The sequence below is a fragment of the Topomyia yanbarensis genome, chromosome 3 (assembly GCF_030247195.1).
Source record: "Topomyia yanbarensis strain Yona2022 chromosome 3, ASM3024719v1, whole genome shotgun sequence".
Lineage (NCBI taxonomy): Eukaryota > Metazoa > Arthropoda > Insecta > Diptera > Culicidae > Topomyia > Topomyia yanbarensis.
The window spans coordinates 30,539,259-30,565,655 of NC_080672.1; the positions used below are offsets into that span (position 1 = coordinate 30,539,259).

The following is a 26,397-nucleotide window of genomic DNA, read 5'->3' on the forward strand; positions in this document are numbered from 1 at the left end:
ATAACGAGTAACTAATTTTGAAAATCTTACCCACCTAGCAGTGTGAAACAGCTTTTCTCTTAAGAATATTATAGTGGTTCCATGAAAAAGATGTCACAATTACTTTTCTTACTTACAATATTTTTTTTTTATTTTGATTATAGAGATTTTAACCTTAAGGTCATTCGCTTCTTCGGGTTTGAAAATTCTCATATTAGAAATTTCTAACCCTATGTGCGGAGTCGAGAATCGAACCCAGGTGCGCTGCTTACAAGACAATCGATTTACCAACTACGCTACGCCCACCCCCAGTTATAAGTTAATCTTTATTGAAAATTTTCTTATTTTGACTCATTTCCTAATAATTAAATCATTAGTCATTATTATTATGTCTGGGTTTGTAAAGTGTTTCTTAATATTCCCACCGCTTGCACCTCATCAAGTAAAAGCAATACATGAACTTATATCATTAGAATGGACTATAAAGATCCACTTGTATCCACGATTCAAGAAATTTTGAAAATATATTTCAGTCCGCTAACCGGTTTCTTAAATACCCCAAACCGGTCGTAAAACGTACACAGTAACTAAAATTATGATCTCTCACGCTTATTAATTTGATGTGGCACATAATAGGATTCGAAAACACTTTTCGATTCTAGTAACCAGATTCAGGAGTTTCAAAAACCAGCAGTAAAATTTTGATAAAAATCGCTGGATTCCTAGGGTACGTCATTTCATGCGTCACATCATGGCAAAATCAATGCAAAACAGACAAAACAATCATGAGTCCAGCGAACTGAATTCAGGAATATCCGAAATCGGAGTTAAATGTGTCCGCATTACTTTCAATATGATTCGTAGATCATGTGGTTGAAGTAATTTGATGACCCAAATGTTGAGAATGATAAAAAGATTCTGTAGTCCGAAAAACCGAATTCGGGAGATTCAGGAAGCGATTGTATCTGATATTATTCATTTGAGTTTTCAGTTAGAACTTACTGATCTTGTATTATTTATTGAGATACGTGGTTGGTTTTAATAAATTACGATCATACGCAAATGAAATTGCAAAAAATCGCTCTTTTAGCTTTCACTGAAGTAACCAATTGCGAACATGCTCATTAGAAGCCAAATTAATACGTTTTAAGATTGTGTGTAACATATTGAATTCTTAAAATATGGAATACATGCGTAGTTGATGAGAAATTGGGACCTGAAAAATAAATTATAAAATAAGTACGTTATATCGAGTGACGCTATATCGAGGGTAACATACCCCGATATCGAAAATTACCTGTATTGGACAAATTGGGACACATTTTTTCTATCCTTTTCATTAACCATATAACCTATTCTGATTATTTGGTATACATTTCTCTAAAGGGGGTATTCCAGTGCAAAATTTAAAAAAATGATCTTTTTATTTTTGCATATTTTGCATCTTTAAAACAAGAAAAGAAAGATTCAGAAAAAGGTTTACTTGAATTTAATCTAGTTAGGCTCTTAGAGCTCATAATTTTTTCTATACAGTGTTGGGTAAAACATGTGCAAACATGTACTTTAATGTCATAACTATAATTATAATTAATATTATAACTATTTGTAGTTTTTAAGGAATTGTATGTGTTATTAGCGTCATGATGGCAGAATAACATTTGTTTAAAACTTTTTGTTGTGAAACATAATCTTTTCCGTATGTTTTTGTACTATTTCACAAAAAAACCCAAACGGAAAGGAAAAGTTACACTTGTTTTGTCCAAAGAAAAAATGCACTTCGCATAATTTTTTTCAGTGTGCCGTCGTTAACGAATTTTTTGCCCATATAACGATATGGAATCAAATTAGAACTCTGAAGCACCAATTGTGCAGCTTTACTTTGCTTCGGTTCGGTTCAAGAACGATTAAGTTAACTGACGCGATCTAATAAAGTTCGGTATTTGTTACACATGTTTTACCCAACACGGTATAAGGCTGACAATCGGGTCAGAACGCTGATAAAACCGGGGGTAGACAAAATTTGGGGCTGATAAAATCGGGCCTTCACTGCATCTTGAATTTCAAAATAAATCCGAATCTTAGGTTGCAAAACCGGAAGTCGCCATTTTGAATTTCAAAACGACACAAAACATCGATTTCCGTCGTGTTCTCATCAACCGCATTCCAAAAATACCCATGTTGATGGGGTTGTTGACGATTTCACGTAACCGGATGTCGCCATCTTGAATTTCAAAACGACACCAAACATCGATTTCCGTCGTGTACTCATCAACCGCATTCCAAAAATACCAATATTGATGAAGTTATAGAGGATTTTGCGTAACCGGAAGTCGCCATCTTGAATTTCAAAACGACACCAAACATCGATATCCGTCGTGTACTCATCAACCCCATTCCAAAAATACCCATATTGATGGGGTTGTTGACGATTTTACGTAACCGGAAGTCGCCATCTTGAATTTCAAAACGACACTAACCATTGATTTCCGTCGTGTACTCATCAACCCCATTCCAAAAATACCCATATTGATGGGGTTGTTGACGATTTTACGCAACCGGAAATCGCCATCTTGAATCTCAAAACGACACCAAACATCGATTTCCGTCGTGTACTCATCAACCCCATTCCAAAAATACCCATATTGATGGGGTTGTTGACGATTTTACGCAACCGGAAGTCGCCATCTTGAATTTCAAAACGACACCAAACATCGATTTCCGTCGTGTACTCATCAACCCCTTTCCAAAAATATTCATATTAATAGGATTGTTGGCGATTTTGCGTAACTGGAAGTCGCCATCTTGAATTTGAAAATGGCGGTAAACATCTATTTCCCTTCTCTTTTCGTCATCCATTGTACATACATCTCATTCTCATAAAATTCCATCATTATGAGAATCATATCTACATCAGATGCTCAAAAATAGTATCTTATAACATCGCTCATCTTTCTATCACTGAGCCATACATTTACAACTCATCTACTGATGGCACGACAAGCGATGCGTGAGCGATGTATTAATTCTATCCCTCTACTATCGTTATTTTCTATCGCTCAGTGATGGGCGTGAAGTCCATCAGTAAGTGAGCCTCATTTTTAGCGATGAGGAAAAAAACCGATTATTGCCACCCTTGATGGGAAGTACGAGAAAACAACATTCTGTTCAACATATCTCGTGATTTCAACCATGTAACAGGTTATTTTTTCGGCTTACTGTATCTCAAGAGACAGAAGTGTCTTCGCTGAAGTTGCTGAGCAAATCAAAATCTATGAAGTGGTATAACGAATGTTTCAAAATACTACCATTCGGCGACGATAGTCGGTATGTCAGTCGTTTGACCTAATGTGACTTGGCGTTCACATTTACAAGGACGTAATGATTCTTTGTCTTATACAAAACAATCTAAAAAAGGGGAGTACACAAGCCCCCCCCCCTCTTTTTTCATTTTATGACTATGTCTATGTTATTCATCAATTCATTCTGAACATTTCATTCACAGGTACCAAGCCTCTGCGATGCCTATATTCTCAATTATTTAAGTTTTAAATGTCGATGTCGCTGGTGCACTGGCAGTGTTGGAAAAAACAATAAATTTCTGGATTTGGATTGAACCATAAGTTTTAAAATCGTTGTAACTATTTTTTGAAAACTCGTGGCTAGTTACCGTCTTCAACAAAGTTGTTAACCAAGGTTTGAAGTATAGTTTTATAAAGCTGGTTTTTCATATTGAGTGAAATAGCGATCTTTATTAACGTAAATGCAAAATAATTGATTTCCCCATATAAAATCCCATACAAACTTTGAACGCAATGCGCAAACCCGAGAAGCAACCGACCGCTCCCAAATTTTGCACAAGCATTTGGGACCACAAAAGGAACTCAAAAAGTGCTGCGCTGAAAAATGTCATATGTCGAGCCACTCTACTGCCCACACGTACCTTCTCATTTCGCTTCTACTGTAGCCAGTCGCAGCCGGTCTATAGATTAAATGTCATCAATAGACGCACAGGGAAACAGGAACACTAGGAAGTATTCACCATTTGACGACCAACCTTCGAAGTTGATGGTTTTTGTGATTCTAAATTATGTGATGTTGACCGTTAGAAAAGTTGTCCAACATATATTCCTCGTGTATATTCATTGATTTTATAACATTTTATAATTTTTTTTTCTCATTTGTAGAATAAAATGGTAACTGCTGACCTGTTTTTGTGTCTGAACCTTCAATATTTTATCAAATGTAGAATACTATGCAGCATTTTCGAAAAATCAACGATTTTCGTCAAACAAATGTTTGATCCTTCACAGCAAAATAATTGTATTTGAGCCACCTTAATGTATAATGATGTTTTTTTTAAACAAGTGTTAATATCATAAAAGATTTACGAAAATAGAAATATAAAAGTTTTAGGAACAATTTCGATAAAATAGATTCTTTTGAGACACTCTAATGAGTATTAAATGTTTTTTATATGTTTTAATATTAAAAATTAATTCAGCATACCAGAATTACATAAAACCATCCTATTTGAAGCAAATCGTACAGCTTCCGGACCAACGTACCTGAAATTTGCATGGGATTTTTCGACAATTTACATGGAGGAAACCCACTAGCACGCATTTTCGCCGCTAGGTGGAACTGTATGCATCGTTTTAACACTGTAAGTATAAATATGAAAGATAATTTAATTGTCTACAACTTTGTTAAAGACTGCTATTTGATCCGGCTTTGTTTAAAGAAGTTATAAACATTTAACGAAGTGATGTCTAGGTCGGTGTTGCACTGGGCCCAGCAGTGCATCGTTGTGTGTCAGTACTCGATTCCCACGAACTACACAGTTTTGTGAAACAATCGTTAAGTTTAGCTCAATAGTATGTTCAGAAGAATTATAGTACACAATACGAGTTATGTTTTGGTTAGAAAATTTTAGTTCCACCCGTTACCGCATAGAGGGCGCCAACACTAAATATGAATGATGATTTGAAGCTATAATTTCTGGATAAACAATAAGTTATATTTCGTCAAGATGCCCCTTTTTTCGTCGGGTTGGATCGGGAGCTTTTAAATTTTTTCGTTCATCATCCCAATCCTGGCGTTTGAGTTTGATATTCGTTATCAGACCCTAGATAGATATGAGGTGGTTGATTGCTGTTTGGAATCATGTTCAGGTTTCATGAAACCTTTATCATTTCTTAAAGGTTTCATAGATGTTTTGTCAAATATCTGATCATGATAAGAAATCATCATAAAATCGAATTAAAAATACTGAAAAAATATCACCATTGGTAATGATTCTATCTCTGCATTGAATCTGTATCAACCTTGCAACTGTTGAATATCTATCCTTAACGAAAATCCGCCGAGCATCCGAACGGTTATTTATTTTCCATCGAATACTTCCAAGTGTTAACTGGGAAATATTTAACAGCAAACCCAAGTACCCACTTTGACATCTGTTTCAATTTCACTCCCGAGCGCCGTAAATCACCCATCATTTCGGCATGAAAAGGGCACCAGAACGGAAGTTACTTCTCAGCGAAACTTGGCCAGCTAGCCGATGCCCGAGGGCCGAGTGCCAAAGAGGAAATCAATGGTATAAATAAAAGTTTTACCCACTTTCAGTTCCTGCTGTCCTGGCCGCCGAGCGCGAATAGCTTAAACCGCTCGGCTCACGTGAATGGGTGGCAAACCAACGAACGAACAAGCAAAGAAGGGTTCGGCAAAAACCCGGCTCCGGCTGGAGAAAGAATAATGACAGCGATATAAATCTTTCAGCGTTATAGATAAGAAATGAGGGAAAATTTATAGTTTGTTTGCTAAAGTTTTCCGTTTTCGCTTTTCTTAGGACCTCCGGGCTGCAGCAGCGCGCATACCGCGTATTGTATCGTTATTGTTTGTTGCAGCTAGCAGAACGGAAAAGTTGCTTATCGATTTTCACTGCACTACGCTCCTGGTACACAAGTTGAAATGTTGGGCTGAATAGAAATAAGCACGAAATCATCCAAACTGCAATCTATAGCTAGGGTAGAAAATTAATTTATCAAGCGGAAACTATTCGTAATTTCATTGGCCATTAAAAGCATTCTTCTCCGTTCAGGTATGAGGATGAAAAAACACAATATAAAGGAAAACAGGAGGAAGATTGATGCCGGTGGAATCCGTCATCAAGATCGCATTCCACAGCATACCTGAACACGTTAGTAACAAGCCCGAGAATCTCCGGAACGAGATTTATCTTCATCACTCCGGAATCAGCATCATCATCGTCGTTCCCAGTGGAGGAATGTGAATAGGAGGAAGGACCGAAACCAAACGAACCGAAGGCCTTACGGAACATAGCAAGCCACCTAATTCACAACCCATCACCTATCATCGTTTCGTTTCGTGAGCGAGTGAAAATAAAGGTTTTCCCGGTGTAACGGTGTTGTGAAAAAACAGTGCGGCACGCGGGATGGTCGTGGAAAATTGTTACCTAAAGGCTGAATTCTGTTGCTTTCACTGGACTGCGCGAGATAATGATAACTCTGCTTGGATCAGTGTGTTTTGAAGTGCTCGGAGCAGCCAAAACAACATTTATCATTTCGGCAAGTGGCCTTCGACTAAGGAATGTTCAGAATTGTTTATTGAACGACACGACGCTGGATTACCGACCTTTTGCGGGTGGAGATGTAGCGACGGTTGCTCTGCATTATATCGGGTTGAAGAATTTGTGAGGTAGGTACTTTCGGGTTCACTGCCACCATATTGATAAGATGTCCCATACAGGTTTATTTGATATGCTCCAGGAAACAGTTAAGGTATTGAAACTAGGTTATCGCTATCCTTACTGTAAAAGCAGTGTTTGCCATGTTTTCTCCATCTTTCTTGTCACAACCTGCAGAATTGTGGCTAATGAGAGACTTTTTAGAAATTCATCCCTTTTTAAAAAACAATTTCGATCGATTTAGGAGAAATTGGATACACAAAGATACTTTGATTATAGAAAGTTTTGACAACCACTAAGTTTAGCACAAAATCCGTCCTCTGCTGCCGCATCCACTTTCTGTGACATTTCGCTATACCTTCTCCCACTTCAAAGTGTAGAAAATGTAATCAAATAGAATGCATATATGCACGGTCGATGTGACTCAAACTTTGCTGCCATGCACTTTTTCCACTTTTTGGAGGAAATATGAAAATTTATGACAGTTTAATTTGAATCGTTGACTTTCCGGCCCTATGCAAAAAGTGCGCTTTGCTAGACTACAGCTCCCAGCAGTAGCAGAAGATGATAAAAAACAAACGCCGGGTGGCAACTAACACCGGAGAAAGTTTTTCTATTTCGCATCCTGAAACCCAAAAACCCGAACCAGCTACCAGCGCGGGCGGGGCGGGAGTGTGCCCTTCTGGCAGCTCAGTGCGGCAGCCGCCGCCGTGCGAGAAAAAAAGCGAAACTGCACGCAGCGTGTCCTTTATGCAACCAGGAAAGATTAATTTGCGCTAGCTTCCTGCAGCTGTTTGTGCTCCGACGACGAGAGACGGCGGCGGCGGCGGCGAGAGTCGGAATTAATTTATGACTTGCGAAAGTGAGCTTTCGAACTTTTTGGCATCGAACGGGTGACAAAGTTTTGAGCCAACCGAGGATATTAATGTTTCCCCGCTGCTGGCAGGAGAAAACCTTGATCTTTTGCGAGGGCACAATCTGGCTGATGTTGGGAAAGTTTGCTGATCTCGACATTCGGCTTTGCATGTCGATTATTTTAATTAGGTTGTGTTCTTCGAAATTAAAAACTGGATTCAAATTTAAAAAGGATAATTGTAAGAAAGGTGTAGAAACTCAACTAGTTATAAGAAAATTTTTACACTTAGAGGAGGTAGAAGCTTCGAACAGCTTTATATACATGAAAATAATCCCACCAATCGCTCGTAAAACACTGAGAAAATCCATTAGGAAAAACCCACCTGAGGCGGTGGTTCACTGAAAGGTTTAATAATAGAGAACCATTAGTTAATGCACAAACAAATTGATTCAGCTCCGGTATAAGGAGAAGGTGAAATCCTTCACTTTTCGATAGCGGTAGAGGTTTTGCCTGAATAAGACCAGCAGTTCCTGGTGAACAAACACAATGAATCGTGGTTTAATTCAGGTTGGTTGACACCCCGAAACGAACGTATTTGTTTTGTTTTCAATGGCGAAGATTAATTGGTGCCGGTATAATGCATGGCACATTCGGATATTTATATTTGTATTTGCATTCGCTCGAAATGAAGTTTCCCGCCTAATCACATCTTCGTTTGGTATCAATTAAAACGCTTCAATTGGCACGTTTACCCAGGGACGTAGTTAGAAAATCGTCTTGTCTAAGAAGGAGTTTAATTTAATAATTGATAAAAGTTTTAAAATACATTTTATTTAATAATTCGAGCAGATTTTATATAGCTCTATCAAATTCTGTCAATCTTAATAATCATTTAAATACCACTCTTTCGTCCTTGATTGTTCCTCCAGGAAACAGACAAACGTTAGTGGGAACGTTTAATTACTGCCTAGGCCCCAGGTGTTGGTTTCGGTCATTTTCAACTTCTTTTCACTTTTTGTACCATGGTTATGTCGGGTGTCCATTCGTTTTGTGTTGACTTAATATCAAAGGACTCTGTTATCAAATTACTGTTAAAGGATTGGGGGGAGTCGTTTATTCTTTCTTTCGGCAATCACATCATGTAATAGGTACGATTAATATGTATAATTTAGATATTTGCTGTTTAGATGCCGTCAAATAATATTTCGGTTCGGGTATCACACCACATTGGTGATAGTGCAGTGGGTATAAGGCCAAGCCAGCCTCCTGGGTAGTGCTCAACTGATAAGCTACTGCACGAAGTCCATTAATTTTGCTTTGTTTAGTTTGATAAACTAGAAACTGAAACCCTATCAGAAAAGATCAGAATAAGAAATAGGGTAAAGTGCCTATTTTCACCATACTAATTTCTCGGCCTACAATAAATGGAATGTCTAAAAATTGACATCAGCAGCTTTGCTTCATTGTTAAGAACCAGTATAATAACACAAATGTGCTGAAAACAGTGAAATTCTGGTGTTTGAGGGCAACAAAAACTCGAATCGAGTGGCCCTATTGTTGCGCTACCATTTAACTCAATGCGTTGAATAAAGATGGCAGACACTGCTCTAACCAACGGCTTCAAATGAGTAGGGTGACAATAGAAACATGGCGAAAATGGGCTCAACACCTTACGTTTTGTTTTGTCTGAGTAGAATAACGGATGATGATTCTGGTTATCAACCAATAAGTCGTCTCTGATTAAATGGTTCATCAAAGAGTTGGAGACAGACACAAGCACATTTTTGAGCCCATGGCCTTCGTCTGGCATGGTTCATTCTCGTTGATAAAGATGTCTTCGTAAGACAAAGAGATTTAAACTGATCAGACTGCTTTCCCTGTTTCCCAAATCAGTTGAACGTTTAATCGACAACTATATCCAGGATATTAGTTTGGGCGAGCACCCGCTGCGTGCACTGCAACATGCGTATCAGCGGGGGAAGACTGCTATCAAGCTTAGGAACTTTTCTTGATATTAATATATTGATGGCTGGCGTCCAAAAGAGGGCTAACCCCACATTGTGTCTTAAGGAAATTCGAGTTTTCTCGCTCGTTTTCCAAGCTTTTAAGAAAAAAGTAGTCTGTCGATTCGCCATCAGAAAATGTTATGTTGTAGCACACATATCGGCGAACTCGATATAATACTGTTTCCAGTTGGATTGCATTGTACGTTGACGTTTCGGCCCAAACAGTCGTTCCTGAAGGTGAGTGCCGCTCACATACTTGCTATCTACATCATATATATTTCTTGCACGAATGTATATTGTGGAGCACAATTTTTCGAAAATTTCAGTGAAAGTGTCATGTCTCTACATTGCAAGTTGATCGAGGAATAAGGGATCAAGAGAAGAACGGTACATTGAGTTCGGGTAATCATAAAATTGTGGAATCAATTATTATCTTTCGCTATAGAGTTATGGTGACTTCGAAAAAATGCTGTATGGCACCTAACGCTTTATTTGGTTGAATCATACTTGTTCGAATTTCAGTCGCTAGGGCGGCGCTGTTAACAACTTTTTAATAAAGCTAGATAGACATGTCGTGTCTTCGAGAAAGTTGTATGTCCTATTATTTAAAAAAATATCTTCTGAAAATGCTTACTTTGTAGATCCTGTTTTGTTTCGAGAAAGAGCTTGTTCTGGTTAAAACTTTTATTTACGGATTATGTTTTCAAAAATGCGCTATGTATCAAAACTTGTAGGACCTACAAAGTTAGTATCTTCGGAAGATATATTTATAATTACCTGACATACAACTTTGTCGTAGACACCATCTTTCTATCTCGTTCCATTAAAAAGTTCATAACAGCGCCGTCCTAGCCACTGAATTTCAAACTAATATGAAATGATTAAATAAAGCGCTAGATGCCATGCAACAACTTTGCCAAAGACACCATAACTCTAAAGTGAAAGATAAGGAAAGCTCGTGTGAATTGTAGGTTACCCTCTCGAACAACGAATATGCTCGTGAATTGAAAGGTAGTTCATGTAATGATCTTATTTTTTCTACACGACATGGGTCAATGAATTACTAATAAAATCGTGTATTTTTACATTAAAAACAATATTAATTTGGAAATGCGAAAACATTTTCCATTTCCTGTAAAATAATAGCGGGGGTTAGCCCCTCCTGCACGCCAGCCATTTATATATCACAAACTGGATACACGCTATGCTTAGCAACCGACAACTGTGCTCATCATTGAGACAAGTAGAGAAAAGGAAACTGAGTGTCTGTGGTTTCTCGGGCCCCGTGGTGGTGGAGGAACGCTACGTGGGAAGCTGAGCTGCAAGCAACCGGGCGGGTCATAGGTGGTAGATAATGCTTAATCGCGATAGCAACTAGTTGTGATTCGCGACCCGAACCAGCAGCGGGGGCTGACTGCGGGTGTGGTAGGACGAGGTAGTGGGCCCTATACGTCCTAGGCCTAAATACCACATGCCCTAAAGCAGCCCTGACAAGGCGAGCCAGTGCCGCCTTTAAATAAGCGCTTAGCCCAAATCCCTCTCCTCCCGTTATCCTTCCTTCCTTCCTTCCTTCTGCGGTTGTTCGCCCATCTAAATATGGAAGCTGTTCTTCAATGTCAGCTTCTTTCACCGAACAGCCTAGATAAGCCGTGTAGTGTCGGTAGTGGTTGTTTCAACCGGCTAAGAATAACACTACGGACTACCTGTTTCAGTGGTAAAAATCTACCAAACAGGGAACCCCAATTCCATAGTGTCATGCGACCCGTGCTATGGGTAAAATTGTTGAGGGGGTTTAAAACATTCTCAATGGCGAACGGAGCCTGGGAAGTGTCAGGCGAACTCCCCAGTATGCTGCATTACGCAGCGGAACGTTCACTCTACACACCGATTTTTTTTCACCGATGATCCACTTAATTTTGCCGAATTTTTGTTGGCTGGGGGTTTGCAGAGACTCTCGGCTGATGGTAGTTCGGTGAAGTTTTGTTCGGTCTCGATTATCAAATTTCGATGTGTACAGATGAACCTGCCCAGAGGCCGTGTGGTATCCTGCCTAGAATTGAGCCACTGGAGTCCTGCTGCCATGTCGTAGGAGGCGACTGAAAGTAGGAGACCCTAAGTCAAGGTGTAGTTCCGTGCCGAGGACTTAATGATTGGAGGGTCTAAAATATGCCAGTCGCGCACGGAGCATTTTGGGTTTTGCCCTTGCTGTGTTATGCGAATCTCTGACACAGTGGACCATTATTTTCTTCGCAAATCGTGGGAATCAAATGATCATGTCCCATTTAAACCTGATATGGCTCGCTAAATGCGTTAACATCCCAACTCGCTTGGTGTCCTCTAGTTGTTGTGCAATTTGTGTTGGAGATGAAATGTACAGTTCTCTAATCAACAATGGTTAGAATAGCACAAGTCAATCTCCAACATAAACGTACAGCAACTATGAATTTATCTCGACTCATGCAGGAAGGTAAAGCTTCCATAGCATTGGTTCAAGAACCGTATTTCCATAAAGGAAACTTCTATTTTGGAAAGTTACTTAACACTGCCTTCATTGCTTACAACAAGACAGGCATGACTAACCCACGTGAAATGCCTCGTGCTTGCATTCTTGCAAATAAGGCTATTGACGCGTGTCTCATATCGGAGCTCACAACTCGCGATATCTGTGTTGTCACAGTTACATTGACTGTCGGAAACGTAGACAAAAAATATATATATTGTTCAGCATACCTACCGCATAACGAATCATCTCCTTCTGATGATTTCAAAAGCGTTGTATCATATTGTAGCAGAAATGGGCTTCCGCTCATTATCGGCAGTGATGCGAATGCTCATCACATCATTTGGGGCAGCTCAGACATCAATCTGAGAGGCTCTGAACTGATGGAGTACATAAGTAGTACAAATCTCCATATTCTGAATGTGGGAAACCGACCAACTTTTGCGAGGTCTGGGAGGGAGGAGGTGTTAGACATAACACTTTGCTCTGATAGAATTTTGCATGAACTGGGAAATTGGCAGGTTCCAAATGAAACTGAACCGTCTCTATCCGATCATAAATATATATTTTTCGAGCATTTTGATGTCACCTTCAATGTGGTGACATATCGTAATCCTAAATCTACAAACTGGGACCTCTTTTTGGAAAACTTGGCGACTAAATTTCATGGATATTTTCCAACAATTAGTCAATTAGACGACTTAGATGACGTCGTGGATACGACAAACTCATTCATATTAGCATCCTACGAAGAAGCTTGTCCACTTCGTACTGTTAAATCGACTAGGGGAACCCCTTGGTGGAGGGCTGAGCTTGATAGAATGAAGAAAGTTATGAGAAGAGCTTGGAACCGGCGTCAGCGTGATGACTCCAGGGCTTTCAGGTCAGCTCGTAGTGCATATAAGAAATGTCTTAAATCTGCAAAACGGGCTGGCTGGCAAAGCCTATGCACTAATGTCTCTAGTCTGAACGAGGCTAGCAGATTAAATAAAATTCTCTCCAAATCGAATGATTTTCAGATGAACTCCTTGAAAACCAGAGATGGTGTTTATGTGACAGACGAAAAAGATGTTCTTAATTGTCTCTTCGACACACACTTTCCAGGTTGTATCGATCCGGAGTTGATCAATGTTCACAGATCTCATTCTGGTGATTCGGACTCGTGGGCGTTAGCACGCACATTGGTTTCCATTGAATCGGTCAAGTGGGCAGTTGACAGCTTTGCTCCATACAAATCACCCGGAAAAGATGGAATACTTCCCGTGCTACTGCAAAAGGGATTTGATATTCTTAAACATGTCTTGAAAAAGATTTTGCTTTCCAGTCTTGCTACCGGGTATATCCCGAAAGCATGGCGAGAAATAACTGTTAGATTTATTCCCAAAGGGGGGCGCTCAAGCTATGAAGAAGCCAAGAGTTTTAGGCCTATCAGCTTAAGTTCTTTTCTTCTGAAAGCTTTGGAACGGATAATCGATCATCACATCAGGAACGTTAGTTTAGTTGAATATCCACTGCACAAAATGCAACATGCATATCAGTGTGGGAAATCCACGATCACTCTGCTTCACGATGTTGTTTACAACATTGAGAAAGCCTTCTCGCTCAAGCAATCTAGCTTGGGTGTATTCCTAAATATTGAGGGTGCTTTTGACAATGTGTCCTTCCAGTCTATTCTGGAAGCGACGCGCGGTCATGGGATACCTGCATGTATCTCAGGTTGGATAAACGCAATGCTTAGTAACCGCATACTTTGCTCGTCACTGCGACAGGCTGAGATACGGAAGTTGAGTATTTGCGGTTGTCCTCAGGGCGGCGTTCTGTCACCTTTGTTATGGAACTTAGTAGCTGACGGCTTGTTGAAGAAACTCAATGAGCTTGGATTTCCAACCTACGGGTTTGCTGACGATTACCAAATACTAATTACTGGATTTTGCATCGGAACAATCTTTGACTTGATGCAACAGGCATTAAGAGCTGTCGAACAGTGGTGTCGACAAGTTAAACTATCAGTTAACCCAAGCAAAACTTCAATGGTTCTTTTCACGAAGAAGCGAATAACAACCGGGGTTCGTCCCTTGCAGTTCTTTGATTCTGAGCTGCTGTGTGCAGATCAAGTCAAATACGTTGGAGTCATATTGGATTCCAAACTGAATCGGTCTGCTCACATTGAGTTCAGAGTCAAGAAAGCGTGCATGGCCTTCGGGCAGTGCAGACGAACTTTTGGAAAGACCTGGGGTCTCAAACCTAAATACATCTATTGGATTTACACGACAATTGTACGTCCAATACTGTCATACGGATGCCTTGTGTGGTGGCAGAGGGGAGAGGTGGTGACAGTCCAGTCAAAGCTAAACCATCTGCAAAGAATGGCGCTCATGGCGTTGACTGGTGCTTTCACCACGACTCCGACTGCTGCTCTTGAGGCACTTCTAAATATCAAACCATTACACATACACTTAAAACAAGAAGCACTATCATGTGCATACAGACTGCAGGTTACTGGGCTTTGGAACAGTAATCATGTTGATCTTGCTACCAGTCATACACGATTGTGGTCACAAATGGTTACATGGGGTGAAGATATTCTTGCTCCCAGCGATATTACACTCACTTGTAGTTTTCCTTACAGGACATTCCATGTTAAGATTCCCTCTCGAGAGGAGTGGTTGTCTGGCTTTATGGAAAGACAACAACAAACGCAAGTGGTTTGTTACACTGACGGTTCTCTGATGGAGGGACGTGCTGGTGCTGGTGTCTACTGTCGTGAAATGAGACTGGAACAATCTCACTCACTAGGTAGATACTGTACTGTATTCCAAGCAGAAATCTTTGCGATTATGTGCGGGGTGCAATCGGCCCTTCAACTGAGTTTGTCCGGCAGAGTTATAAACTTCTGCTCCGATAGTCAGGCTGCAATCAAGGCCCTTAGCTCAGACAAATCCCGGTCCAAGCTAGTGATCGCGTGCCGAACCCAAATCGAAGAACTAAGCATTGTCAACACTATCTACCTTGTCTGGGTGCCCGGACATTGCGGTATTACTGGAAATGAATGGGCTGACGAATTGGCCAGGGCAGGTTCAGCGATTGACTTCGTTGGTCCTGAGCCCGCGCTGCCAATTTCGACAAGTTGGATAAGGGAAAAAATACGGTCCTGGGCTTCGTCCGAGCACCGCAATTATTGGAGAAATCTACAAACGTGTCGCCAAACAAAGGCGTTTCTAGAACAACCATGCCCAGTGGTTTCGAAAAATCTCTTACATTTTTCGAAGCTCCACTGCGGCATGCTGACCAGGGCTTTAACCGGCCACTGCAAACTCAATTATCACATGGCAACTATTCAGCGCGCTGAGTCTTTTTCATGCGATCTTTGTGAATCCGACTACGGAACCTCATATCATCTGATATGCAACTGCCCAGCGCTAGCGCAATTGCGATTACGAGTCTTCAGCCGTCCTTATATAGACGAAACCATGTTTGGTCGACTGAAACTCAGAGACATACTAAAGTTTCTTATCCAATGTGGTAAAGAGCTTTAGGCTTATTCGCAGGCAAGTTGAACTACTTGTGAGTTTAACTTACCTGTTGTTTATTTTTTTGTTTTGTGCTGTTATTTTTCCCACCCTTCCAAGTCTACTTCCCCACACCTCCTTGTCCTTTCCTTCCGCTCAGGAAATGATGAAAACACACGGCAAGGCACAAATCCCCGACTATGTACGGGGAACGTGCCATTTGAGCCAATATATTCTGATTCCTGATTCCTGAAGATAAGGAAAGCTCGTGTGAATTGTAGGTTACCCTCTCGAACAACGAATATGCTCGTGAATTGAAAGGTAGTTCATGTAATGATCTTATTTTTTCTACACGACATGGGTCAATGAATTACTAATAAAATCGTGTATTTTTACATTAAAAACAATATTAATTTGGAAATGCGAAAACATTTTCCATTTCCTGTAAAATAATAGCGGGGGTTAGCCCCTCCTGCACGCCAGCCATTTATATATCACAAACTGGATACACGCTATGCTTAGCAACCGACAACTGTGCTCATCATTGAGACAAGTAGAGAAAAGGAAACTGAGTGTCTGTGGTTATCGTGAAGGTGGTGTGTTTTTTCTGTTGGTTACATATTCAACTGCGACCAGTGTTTTGATCTGTTGTGCCAGGCCCCTACATTTTTATTGGTATTACGTCACTATAAATCGAAGTAATTCTATAGGCATGGTCCTAGTAAGGTATTATGGAACGAATAAAGTTTATTGCCTTTCTGGGTGCAGTCGACCATACATCTAGGGATTGTATTTCCCGGTTTTCGAAGAACTTGCTACTTTTGTGCAAAAAGTGCTACACAGTTACACACTAAATGATCTGAGTTCTCCCTATCTAGGTTACAGAAGCAAAAGGGTTTCATCTTCTATTTTTCTTTGCTGATTATGGTAATGGCCTCTTTTACTAAACCGCTGTAAGTACTTAAAACTTTTTTTTAGATATGCTAAGCCAGTTGGTGAGATAAATCTTTTAGATTGTCGGGTGGTAGTAGTGTTTTTCTAAATGTATAATTGTTTTTCTCCCAATTCTTCAATTCCATTTTTAAAGTGCATTCTGAGACCTCGAATGTGGTGTACTGTCACCACTTTTATGGAAACTTGTATTTAACACTTTTTTATGATTTCTTCCGTTTAACTCCAATATATTTTATTAAAATTCAAAATGCCCTTTCTTACCACAGATACGTTCTTCGGCTACGACTTGCAACCTTCATCAGTGTTTGTATCAGCATGAAGAAAATTGCCTCTGTTCCGCATTATGTACTGAAAAACAAATAGGATTAGGTAACCTAACCTGAAAATAAAGTCTGTTTCTTTAATTTTTGCTTCTTCTCTGAGTGGTAAACCGAGCATTAGATGGACCATATGAGGGAACGCTGCCATTTTAAACTGATAAAAAAGGTTTGAAATATTTGGTATAACTCTTCCTGTATTCGTAAGTTTCCCATAAATTTCAAAAGCCAATGATTTTCTTTCTCTTATTACAAGGATATCCATAAATGGTAATTTGTTGTATTGTAACTTGTAGCCGATGGCTTGTTCAGGAAGCTTAACGAGTCTAGCTGTTGTTAGACAATGAATAAAGCGGCCAGGCCAACTGTGCATCGTACAACATGGAAATGATTCAAAATTATACGGCAAGCAAATTATTCATTTAATGAAAAATTTAATCAAGGAACTATTTGGATCCTTGCATAAGGAAGAAACGTGGACAACTGTACCGACCGTTGGAGTTTGATGGGGGTTTGATAAATCGTTGGAATTAGCTTGGTTAAGAGGGTTAATGTCATTCCTTTTGCCCTAAGTTGCTGGGATGGAACAGAGGTATTTAGCTCTGTCCTAGCTAATGAGCCTGGGTTATAGTTTGCCAGGAAACATAATAGAACGTATATGTTCATTCCAAGCTAGGTAAGATATTGGAATCAGCTATTAATCTATTACCAGAACGTGCACGGTCTGCGACCTAAACTTGCCGAACTTTTTGTTGCCGTTCACGACGAATGTTATGACGTGAGACTAAGCACTTAGTTTGGAAAATTCAAGATCAAAATAAGTAGTTGTATGTCGAACTCAAATGTATTAATACATACATATATTTTTAAAGTGCAAAAAAAATATTCATAAACACTCTGAGCAGGATAAATCGTATAAAATCTAATAACTTAGAGAACGGATTTGGGCAACCATCTGACTCGCTAAAACAACTACTCTTGCATGGAACCTGATTCCTCCCCGGCACTTCCTTACGGCATTAATTCCAGGACGGGTTTTTATGTGTGCAAAGAACACACTCTAATACAACTATTTAGTAGTTAGTTCCTTCAGTATGGTTACAGCACCCCTCTTCGATACACTACCAGTTTTCGACCATCTAGACAACGTGGCTGTATGAAAGCTAGCTGTGGGTCAAGAATTAAATCTCTTCTTCTACGAGAGCAATCTGTGCGGCAAGATTGTCTAATTTACTGACCCCTTCGGCTACCTTGTGCCATTCAACATCACAACTTCTGAGCCCTTTACACTTATCCGGTGCCATTTACGTCCGCAACTCCTTTAGGCTCTTTGGCTCCCTTTTTGTGCCATTTGGCATCCTCGTTGAGCTCCCGACTTGTTCGCGAACTACTTGGTCTAGTCCCCAATGGTGGATCTAGTTTACTTCAACGGAGAATTCCTCGGCGAGACAAGTTCTCCCGAAACCAGTCAGTTGGGCAAGTCTGGTGGAGTAGAGCGCCCGGTTCATTGGTGTGGCGACGACCCGCAACAGGTGGCGTCTCGTCGCGGTATACTCAGTCTTGACCCCGGCGGTGTATCTAGTTTACGTCGATGGAGAGTTCCCCGGTGAAGGAAGTTCTCCCGATATCGATTCTTCCTTGGTTTTCGTTATATTTCCCTCGAGCCAACCGGGTGGAGTGTGGCACCCCGACGGCGCATACCCGGTGCTCTGTCACAGTCCACTCGACTAGTCCCTGGCGGTGAATCTAGTTTACTCCGGCGGAGTTTTTCGGCGGTGATTGTTCTCTCGAAAACGTTGCTCGCTCTGTATCACCCCGTTTCCGCTGTAAGATGGTCATGATCTGTGTCGGTGTTTAATTTTGCAAAGTTTGTCTCGCGGGACGGACCGATATCCACCAAGGCATAGGCTGCAGGCGCTAAGTGAAAAATAGCGAATTCTAACGTTTCAGGAAAGGATTTTTAATCAAAATGCAGTTTAGGAAATTTTAAATGCAAAGAAGGGGTCTGTCAATATTGCAAAATGGTGCTACCACTTTTCAGGAAAGAGTATTTAATTTTGTAAAAGCCAATCAATAGGCCGTTGAAAATTGACAATTTCTGACATTTCAATTGCGCAAGAGAGTCTTTGTATCCATGATGTTTTTTACTTTCCATGAAAGTACTTTTGATGTAAAGATAAGCATTTACATGACAAAATTGCAAAAAATGACAATTTTGATAGTGTTGTACCAGAATTGCACGATATTTCTTACAAAACTGTACATGACAGTATACCGTTCGTAGGGTCCTGTTTTCGTAGCTAATCGTGTTATGCCGAAGGTCATAAAAAGTTTTTTTTGCTTCGAAATTTTGTGTGTACAACATTATTTTGTAACGCATTTGCTATAGTATCTCAATATAAAAGTTTAAAATCACTGTAGCACTAATCTACAAAAGTTAACAAACTCTAAATAGTTGAAACAGTTTACCATTTTGACTATTGCTTTTCAACGAACAATAACTTCTGTTAACGAACTGAATAAAAAAACTTATATTTTTCTAAAAAAATCACCTCGGAAAATTTGAAAAAACAGCTTTTATTTGGCATATTAACGACCCCCTTGTGCATTGAAAATGTCCAACAGTATTCATTGTCAAACACCATAACAACACATGTTAATAAAAAAACTTTTTCAGATTTTTTTTCACGGTTTCTCGAATTAGGTTTTTTTATACGGTTTCTCAAAATAACACGAATTTTTTTACACGGTTTTTCGAAAGAGTACGGATTTTTGTACACAGTATATTTTTGAACGGGACGCATCCCCCGTGCAAAAAAATGAATTTAGTGTATCATGTACGTTTTTCGGATTAAAGACATTTTAAGACCATTTCTTAAAACAGACTATTTCTATTTAACACAATACCTATCGTGGCGCCCCCTTAATTTCTTTCATCATATCGATCAAATATCTATCTCGTTATTTGATAACATATTTTATTGCTTTTACAGGAACTTTGCTGTTATTAGCAGCCCGCAATTTAAACCAATCAATTTCTTCATTCCCGGAATGGCTTACTGAATCAACAAAATAAGGTAAGAATCGTTGCCTAAATGGCGAAAGTAACATCATTACTATTTACAAAACCATTATCCAGTGACGGAAAATAATTTTTCCTTTCGCTCTAGGTTCTGGTATTTGAAGCATAGGCGTCGGTATTTTTCGTCAGTCACAGTGTCAGTATATGATTTTCGAAATATCTGTAAGTGTTGTTTGATCAGTTCGACTAAATATTTTACACTGTGTTGTATTTCCTCTTAGTGAAGAACAATTTAGATAAAAACTATTTTTTCTCCATTAAGGAGAAAATTGTAGTTACTTGGGCGTGAAGAGCACAACACTTATAACTAAATTAGTTATGAGATTTGCGTTGGATTTCTCATCAGAATCCGACACTAGCTTAGTGACAGAACTAAGCTGGCGCTGGATTACCGCTATCTCTAAAAAATGGAGATCGAAACACAAATTGTTTTGCTCTCCTCCACATCTAACAGGAGACAGAGAGGCCCGATCCTTCAATAAGTGCGCCTCTGTACTGAACTCTACCAATTAAGATCCTTCCAAGAACGTATCCCAATCTTTGCGGTACAGCAAATAAGCCGAGATATTCACGGAACTGCGACGTGGGTGAAAGTGTGAAATTTATGACTGTCTTTACACTAAATATCGAAGGCGAAAATTATGGTCGTTTATCTTGACAACAGAACTGTGCGGGAAACTTCCATCGGCAATCGTTGTAACGCAGCAGCCGCCCCACCATCCATCCTCCACCAGCCATCATCGGGTGAGGGTGTTGCGCGAGAGACACTTTGTTATTCCAGTTTCACTGCCTGCATTGACAGCGGGGCGGTGGGGGCGTGCTGAAAGAGGTAACAGGCGGCTAATTAGTGTAAAATTACTGCCCTGACTAATTGTGTCACTAAATCACCAGCGCTTGCCGCGGGAAGGTGACTTATTCGAACTGTGATTTGTCAATTAAAGAGATTTATTTTATCGGCTCTATTGTCATCGATGAATGTTTTCACTAAGCCGATATTTTCCGTGGGGAAAGTTTTTCTCATTAGCGTGTTGTCAACAAAGACTGGTTTCTTTTTCATTCGGTTTTATTAATGGTTAGCTTTTTGAGTTGCAGAAAAGTTTAGCGAAGTTTTAATAATACGTTCCATTGTGGTGAGTCTAATTATATAGCATTTTCGTTCCAAGCATTGCACTATACCGGTGTAGTTAGCGTTACAATAATTCGAATTGGGTGTAATAAATCAATTTCTGTTTCTACGCTACATCACTGTAGCACCCTGTAAAATCGAAAATTTTATTAAATCAAATCATCTGATTTTAGAGCCTTAAACCCGCCACGACGAATACCGTAATCCATTTATGATTGAACTTTACTCATCACACAGCAAGCGCAATATAAGCAAACAGAGCGTCGCCTGCTGTCTGCTGACAGTGACGCAGGATCAAAGTGACGTGCACCCAGCTCGATTCGTTCCGACAACGCATGGCAAATTAATTATAAACTTGAGTATCGTAAATATTTGCTTCTGAGGAGCGTTTGGAGCAGTCCTCGATACAGAAGCATCCCTGCCGGCAGCGGCTGGCCGCCTGGCATGGGACCTATCTGTCTCTCTCTCTCTCTATAGTTTGTTCGCTGAATGATGGCAGGGGTTACCGGTGCACAACATTGGCACAATATATATGGAGTTCAGAAAGGGGGGGGGGGGGGGTGGTAAGGTACTGAGGTTCGTTCGATTGTATTTATTTGTACCAGGGGAGTCGGGGTTGGAATTATGACAATAGCTTCATCCCTTTTCTGTGCCTGTGGATCGTTGTTGCGCAATGAATGCTTGTATACCGGAGATTATTCCACCCCGCTGGGAAGGTTTATTAAAAAACAAGAAATCCAGTTGTTCGATGCAATAAAACCGGTGTGCTCTCATCTTTTTATGGGCTTCTTATTTATGAGTTGTAATAACCCTAGCTGAATAACTCTTTTATTTCTTACAGGGGTAAATGGAACGAGTATATTTTTTTCTCTGGGGTATAATTGCGACAACATTTTTATCACTGAGGCATTTTAGGACGACATTATGCTCAATTGTGCGGTAGAATGAGTTACAGCTGTTTTCTTAATATTTCAGATGGAACAATTTTGAAACAAAATAATTCACAAGTACCGCATTAACCTTCAGTATCACGTAGGATTTTTTTTGTGTTGCGCACTTGAATTGAACAATAATGTGACACTACTAAAAACAATGATTAGCTTCTTATTGACATGTTTATTTTATTTTCTTAGGGAAACTCTAACGCTGTGCGGCTGTTGGAAATTGATGCCAGGTTGAGCTCAGGCACGTAGCCAGAGGGGGGGCTAGGGGGCTAAAGCCCCTCCCGAAATTTTTCAACAATAAATTTAAAAAACCGGCGACTTTTAACAAAATTTGTTGCTCATTTGGTTTGAACAAATTATTGAGAAAAAGTTGAAGAAGGCTATTTCTAACCACCGATGGCAATGGTCACGAAATTCAGTGTGCTTTATGCTTTTGCTCGAGCCAGTGGGAAGCGAACGACAAAAACAGTAACTTTTAAATTGTGTGCCTTGTCTGAAGAATACAAGAAACTGTTACTTTAATTGTAGCTGTAGTAATCTGTCGAGATTAGTAAGTAGCAGAAGCAAGAATTGGTGCTCTAGCCAAATACGGTGATTATACAATTATTGATGATTCGCATAGGACAGAGCATTCATAATGTCGAACATTTCCTGAAGGTGTAAATGGAGATTAGACTTTCGGAAGCCGCCTTTATCGAGTTCTACCATGGCAGGCATTTAGCGCTCAACAAATTAGCCCAGACGAAATCATTCATTTCGCACAACTTAAAGCACAAGGTTGTGTGTGACAATGCTATAATTAAAATCTTCCTGTATATGGACGATGAGAAAATGAATGTTCCGCTACAAGATCGGATACCGCTTACTCGCAGATTAATGTCACATTTGGGAGAAATGGAATCTATTTGGAAGGGCAATTATTAAGGGCGAGAAGCAAGGAAGATATTCGCGAACATAAAGGCAGCAACTACGATGATGACACGGAAATGTACAATAGTGAGATAGAAACAAACAACTCCCCGCAAGGCATAGTTGGTGAGGAAAAAAATATTTCCTCGCCTCGTAAAAAGGTTTCCACGTACAATGGCTAAGCGCTTGCGCGAGATCTGTAGGACAACCATTTAAACTCGCTATATTATTTTTATTGATTACATAAGGAAATATATAAAAGACCCACGACCCCGTTTGTTATTTTTAAATGATAAGTTTTTGAATTGCACATAATTTTGAATTTCTGTATTAGGTAAGTGCACACTGTACACTCTGTTCTCTGTACTGTGCTACACAAAAAGTATTTCAATTTGTCTGAGAACGATTGAGCCGAGAAGAAAATTTTTGTTTCGCGTCATTTTAACGCAATACCATTTTTATTGACGCTTCATTTCATTGTTACGAGGAATTCGTTCCGTACTAATACACTGTTAATCCGTAAATCCGTGATATCTGCAACAAAGTGCAAAAGAAAAAAAAAAGTGGACCGGACGAAAAGTGGTAAAACAATAGGCACTCACGAAGAGGGACTAAAATGTTGGGACTGATTGAATCTATAAGCCAATAAGTTGGGATAAGAGTTTCGATTCCATGTCTTCAGTATGTGACAGTCTGTCGTTCCGTTTTTGCTCGTCATGGAATAAAATGAGAGAGATAATCTTAAATAAGAAAGAAAAGAGAAGAAAAAATCAACCAATCGAAATCGACTCAAGATCACTCTTCTATCTTAACTATACACTCCACACGAGTTCTTTCCGAATTGCGCTCTGATCTTCTCATTTCGTCTTCGTTGCGTTAGGTGCAACAACTTTAATTGAAACTTTTTCCCAAATAGTGGTAAAACAAACATATAATCAGACAAACATTACAACTTTATTCAAGAAATCATACATCTCTTCCAATCTTGATGATGATTGAAAAAAAATCAAGAGCTAATAATTTTTATTCATAAACAAACCTATTACTGAACAGATTAGTGTTCACATATTTGTTTAATGAATTGACAAAAAGTTTTGCAAAAGTTGCACAGGAAACGGATAATTTGTTGTAATTTAAAAACAGACAACTCTAAAAGAAAGCCTCTTCGGCAAATTAGATGCAAGTGCGATGTGTTCTCTTATATGTGTCGGAAGAAAGTGATGCTGAAATTATGAAGCTCATCAATGTTTATAGTTTCTAGTTATTTTGGTGGTGTCATCATGTTATATTTACCAAATTTTACGTAAATTTCTAATTGACTAATCAGTGCTAAGAGATTTTCTTTCGATTAGTGAATAAATTCTGAGCAGTTTCGCTCTGTAGATTAAATTCTGGGTAGTTTCCATTAGCAGATTAAATCATTGAAATATATATTTGACATTGTCCAAAAACCCACGAATTCCGAAATAAAACCTTCATATGTTCAAATATAATATTTACTTAATCTAGGTAATCTTCTCAAGTTACAGCGGTTTTGCAAGATTGTTAAAAGTCAATAGAGCTAAGGTATTTTTGCTTTGTAGTGAAATCAGTAGATTTTTGCACTCACTTTACATTTTGACTTTTACTATAGTTTCAGGGATCTAGGAAAATCAGTCTACGATATTTTTAATACGTAAGTACAATGATATAAAAAGTACTTAAAAAGAATCTACTTAAATAGATAAAAAGATAGATATTCTGAGTTGCCTGATAATATTGTCGAAGATAGTCTTGATAGTCTTAATTGTTTTGATTACGACATGATCCGTATCATTTAAACTGAAAATTTCGTAAAGTCGAGTTAACGCAAACTTCGGATGAAGTCACAGAACTAGTAATAGTAGAAAGACGCCTAATCATGAAAATAGGAGTTGAACCTATTTTGTGCATCTACAAATCGCCTGCCTTATCAGAAGATTTGAAGCAAATTTCGACATTCACTTTGTTCGGACATTCTTTGCAACGGTAAACTTTGATTTAACACTGATATATGTATTCCTATCCATGGGGACAACCTTGACGTTGGATTCGTTCTCCTGATGTTTTCACTAAGAACTTTTCATAATTACGTTCAGTTTCCAGTGATTATTTCAAGTCATCAGAATTAATACAATTATGCAATAATTTTTAAGCCCCTCCCGAAACAAAATCCTGGCTGCGGGCCTGGTTGAGCTGCGTACAAAGCAACCGATTTACCGATTACTCTAGCCCGCCGTCTATGCTCACTGACCATGTTTTTTGTAAACAACAAAGTTTAGACAGATCTATTTTCTTTGGTATATTTTTTGGTCATAACTTGTTAAACTAATAACTGTGAATATTACCTTTCATATAAGTACTTCACTTACGCGTTAAGGACACTAAACCTGTAACAAAATTGATTAAGGAATTTGCGTTTTGACTTCGTCTCATCAGAATCCGACGCTAACTTAGTGACAGGACAAATTTCTAGTCCTGTCACTAAGTTAGTGTTGGCGAAGTCTAAACGCAAAATCCATAACTAACTCAGATAGTAAACATTTAGTTACCCTTACTTTACAATCTATTTACCTTAACCAAAACAGAATGACTCGGATGCAGATCTTCGCCTCATTTTTTTCTGGAATTATAAATCATTCTGCTTTCTTTTATTAACAGTTCGGTAAATGCTCTCGACATTCCGACTGAGTGCGTAAGGCCCCCTCTAGCGACACTCAGACAGTATATCAACACTTCCTCCACCCACAATCCATAGGAGTCTAGGATGTTAGGATAAAAGCCATACAAGTAGAGGAACCCTACCCCGCCTTTGTGAATTTGCTTTCAAGTGAATCATTTAAAATATGTAACTGTTGTTGCTGAAATGGATCTATAAACAAGGGGCGAAATAAAACAGCCAGCATCATTAGAGACAAAGTAGAAACTGTTGTAAAATATAACAAGTCAGTAGGAGTCTGTGTCACCCCTTTCGTTCGAATATTCTCTTTGACGAGACTTACTTACGTTGATTGCGCAAAAGAATCGAGCGGCGACTATTAGAATGTGCGTGCAATAACACTTTTTTTCTTCTGAAGGAGTCTGCGAAATGTTGAAGGATACATTGTTTGTGAATAAAAATAAAATGCGGTATTCGTCTGCCGATAGTATGTTATCTTACTGCATCTGACCTTCCCTGACTAGGAAAGTGTTTGGTTTAATTGTCATTTTTTCGTACATTCTAAATGAAATACCCGCGATGAAAATGAAAATCAATTAAAGGGTGTTTCGATCGAAAATTAGTCAAACTTTTCATTAAAAAATCAAATCACGTTTTTTGCAAGTTCAATTCAAACAATTTATTCTGTTCACTTAAACTTCCTTTTCAGCGAATGCGAATCGCCTGGCCTTTCGTTTGACTCCTTCCATTAAGTTTTGCAGAATGCCAGTTTGCCTTTGAACTGAACCTTGGTGACAACTGTCTTTCGTGTAATCTCGAGATTTTGCCTGAT

General features: G+C 39.2%; 1 protein-coding gene across 3 annotated transcripts in view; it reads left to right on the top strand.

The window, feature by feature from the left end:
* The window catches only part of LOC131686697 (uncharacterized), a 1,014,555-nt gene that overhangs the window by 254,869 nt on the left and 733,289 nt on the right, over nt 1–26,397 (top strand). For all 3 annotated transcript variants that reach the window (XM_058970603.1, XM_058970601.1, XM_058970604.1), the window contains one exon: nt 19,821–19,904. The gene's annotated coding sequence lies outside the window, so the exon portion shown is untranslated. The remainder of the gene's footprint in view (nt 1–19,820; nt 19,905–26,397) is intronic.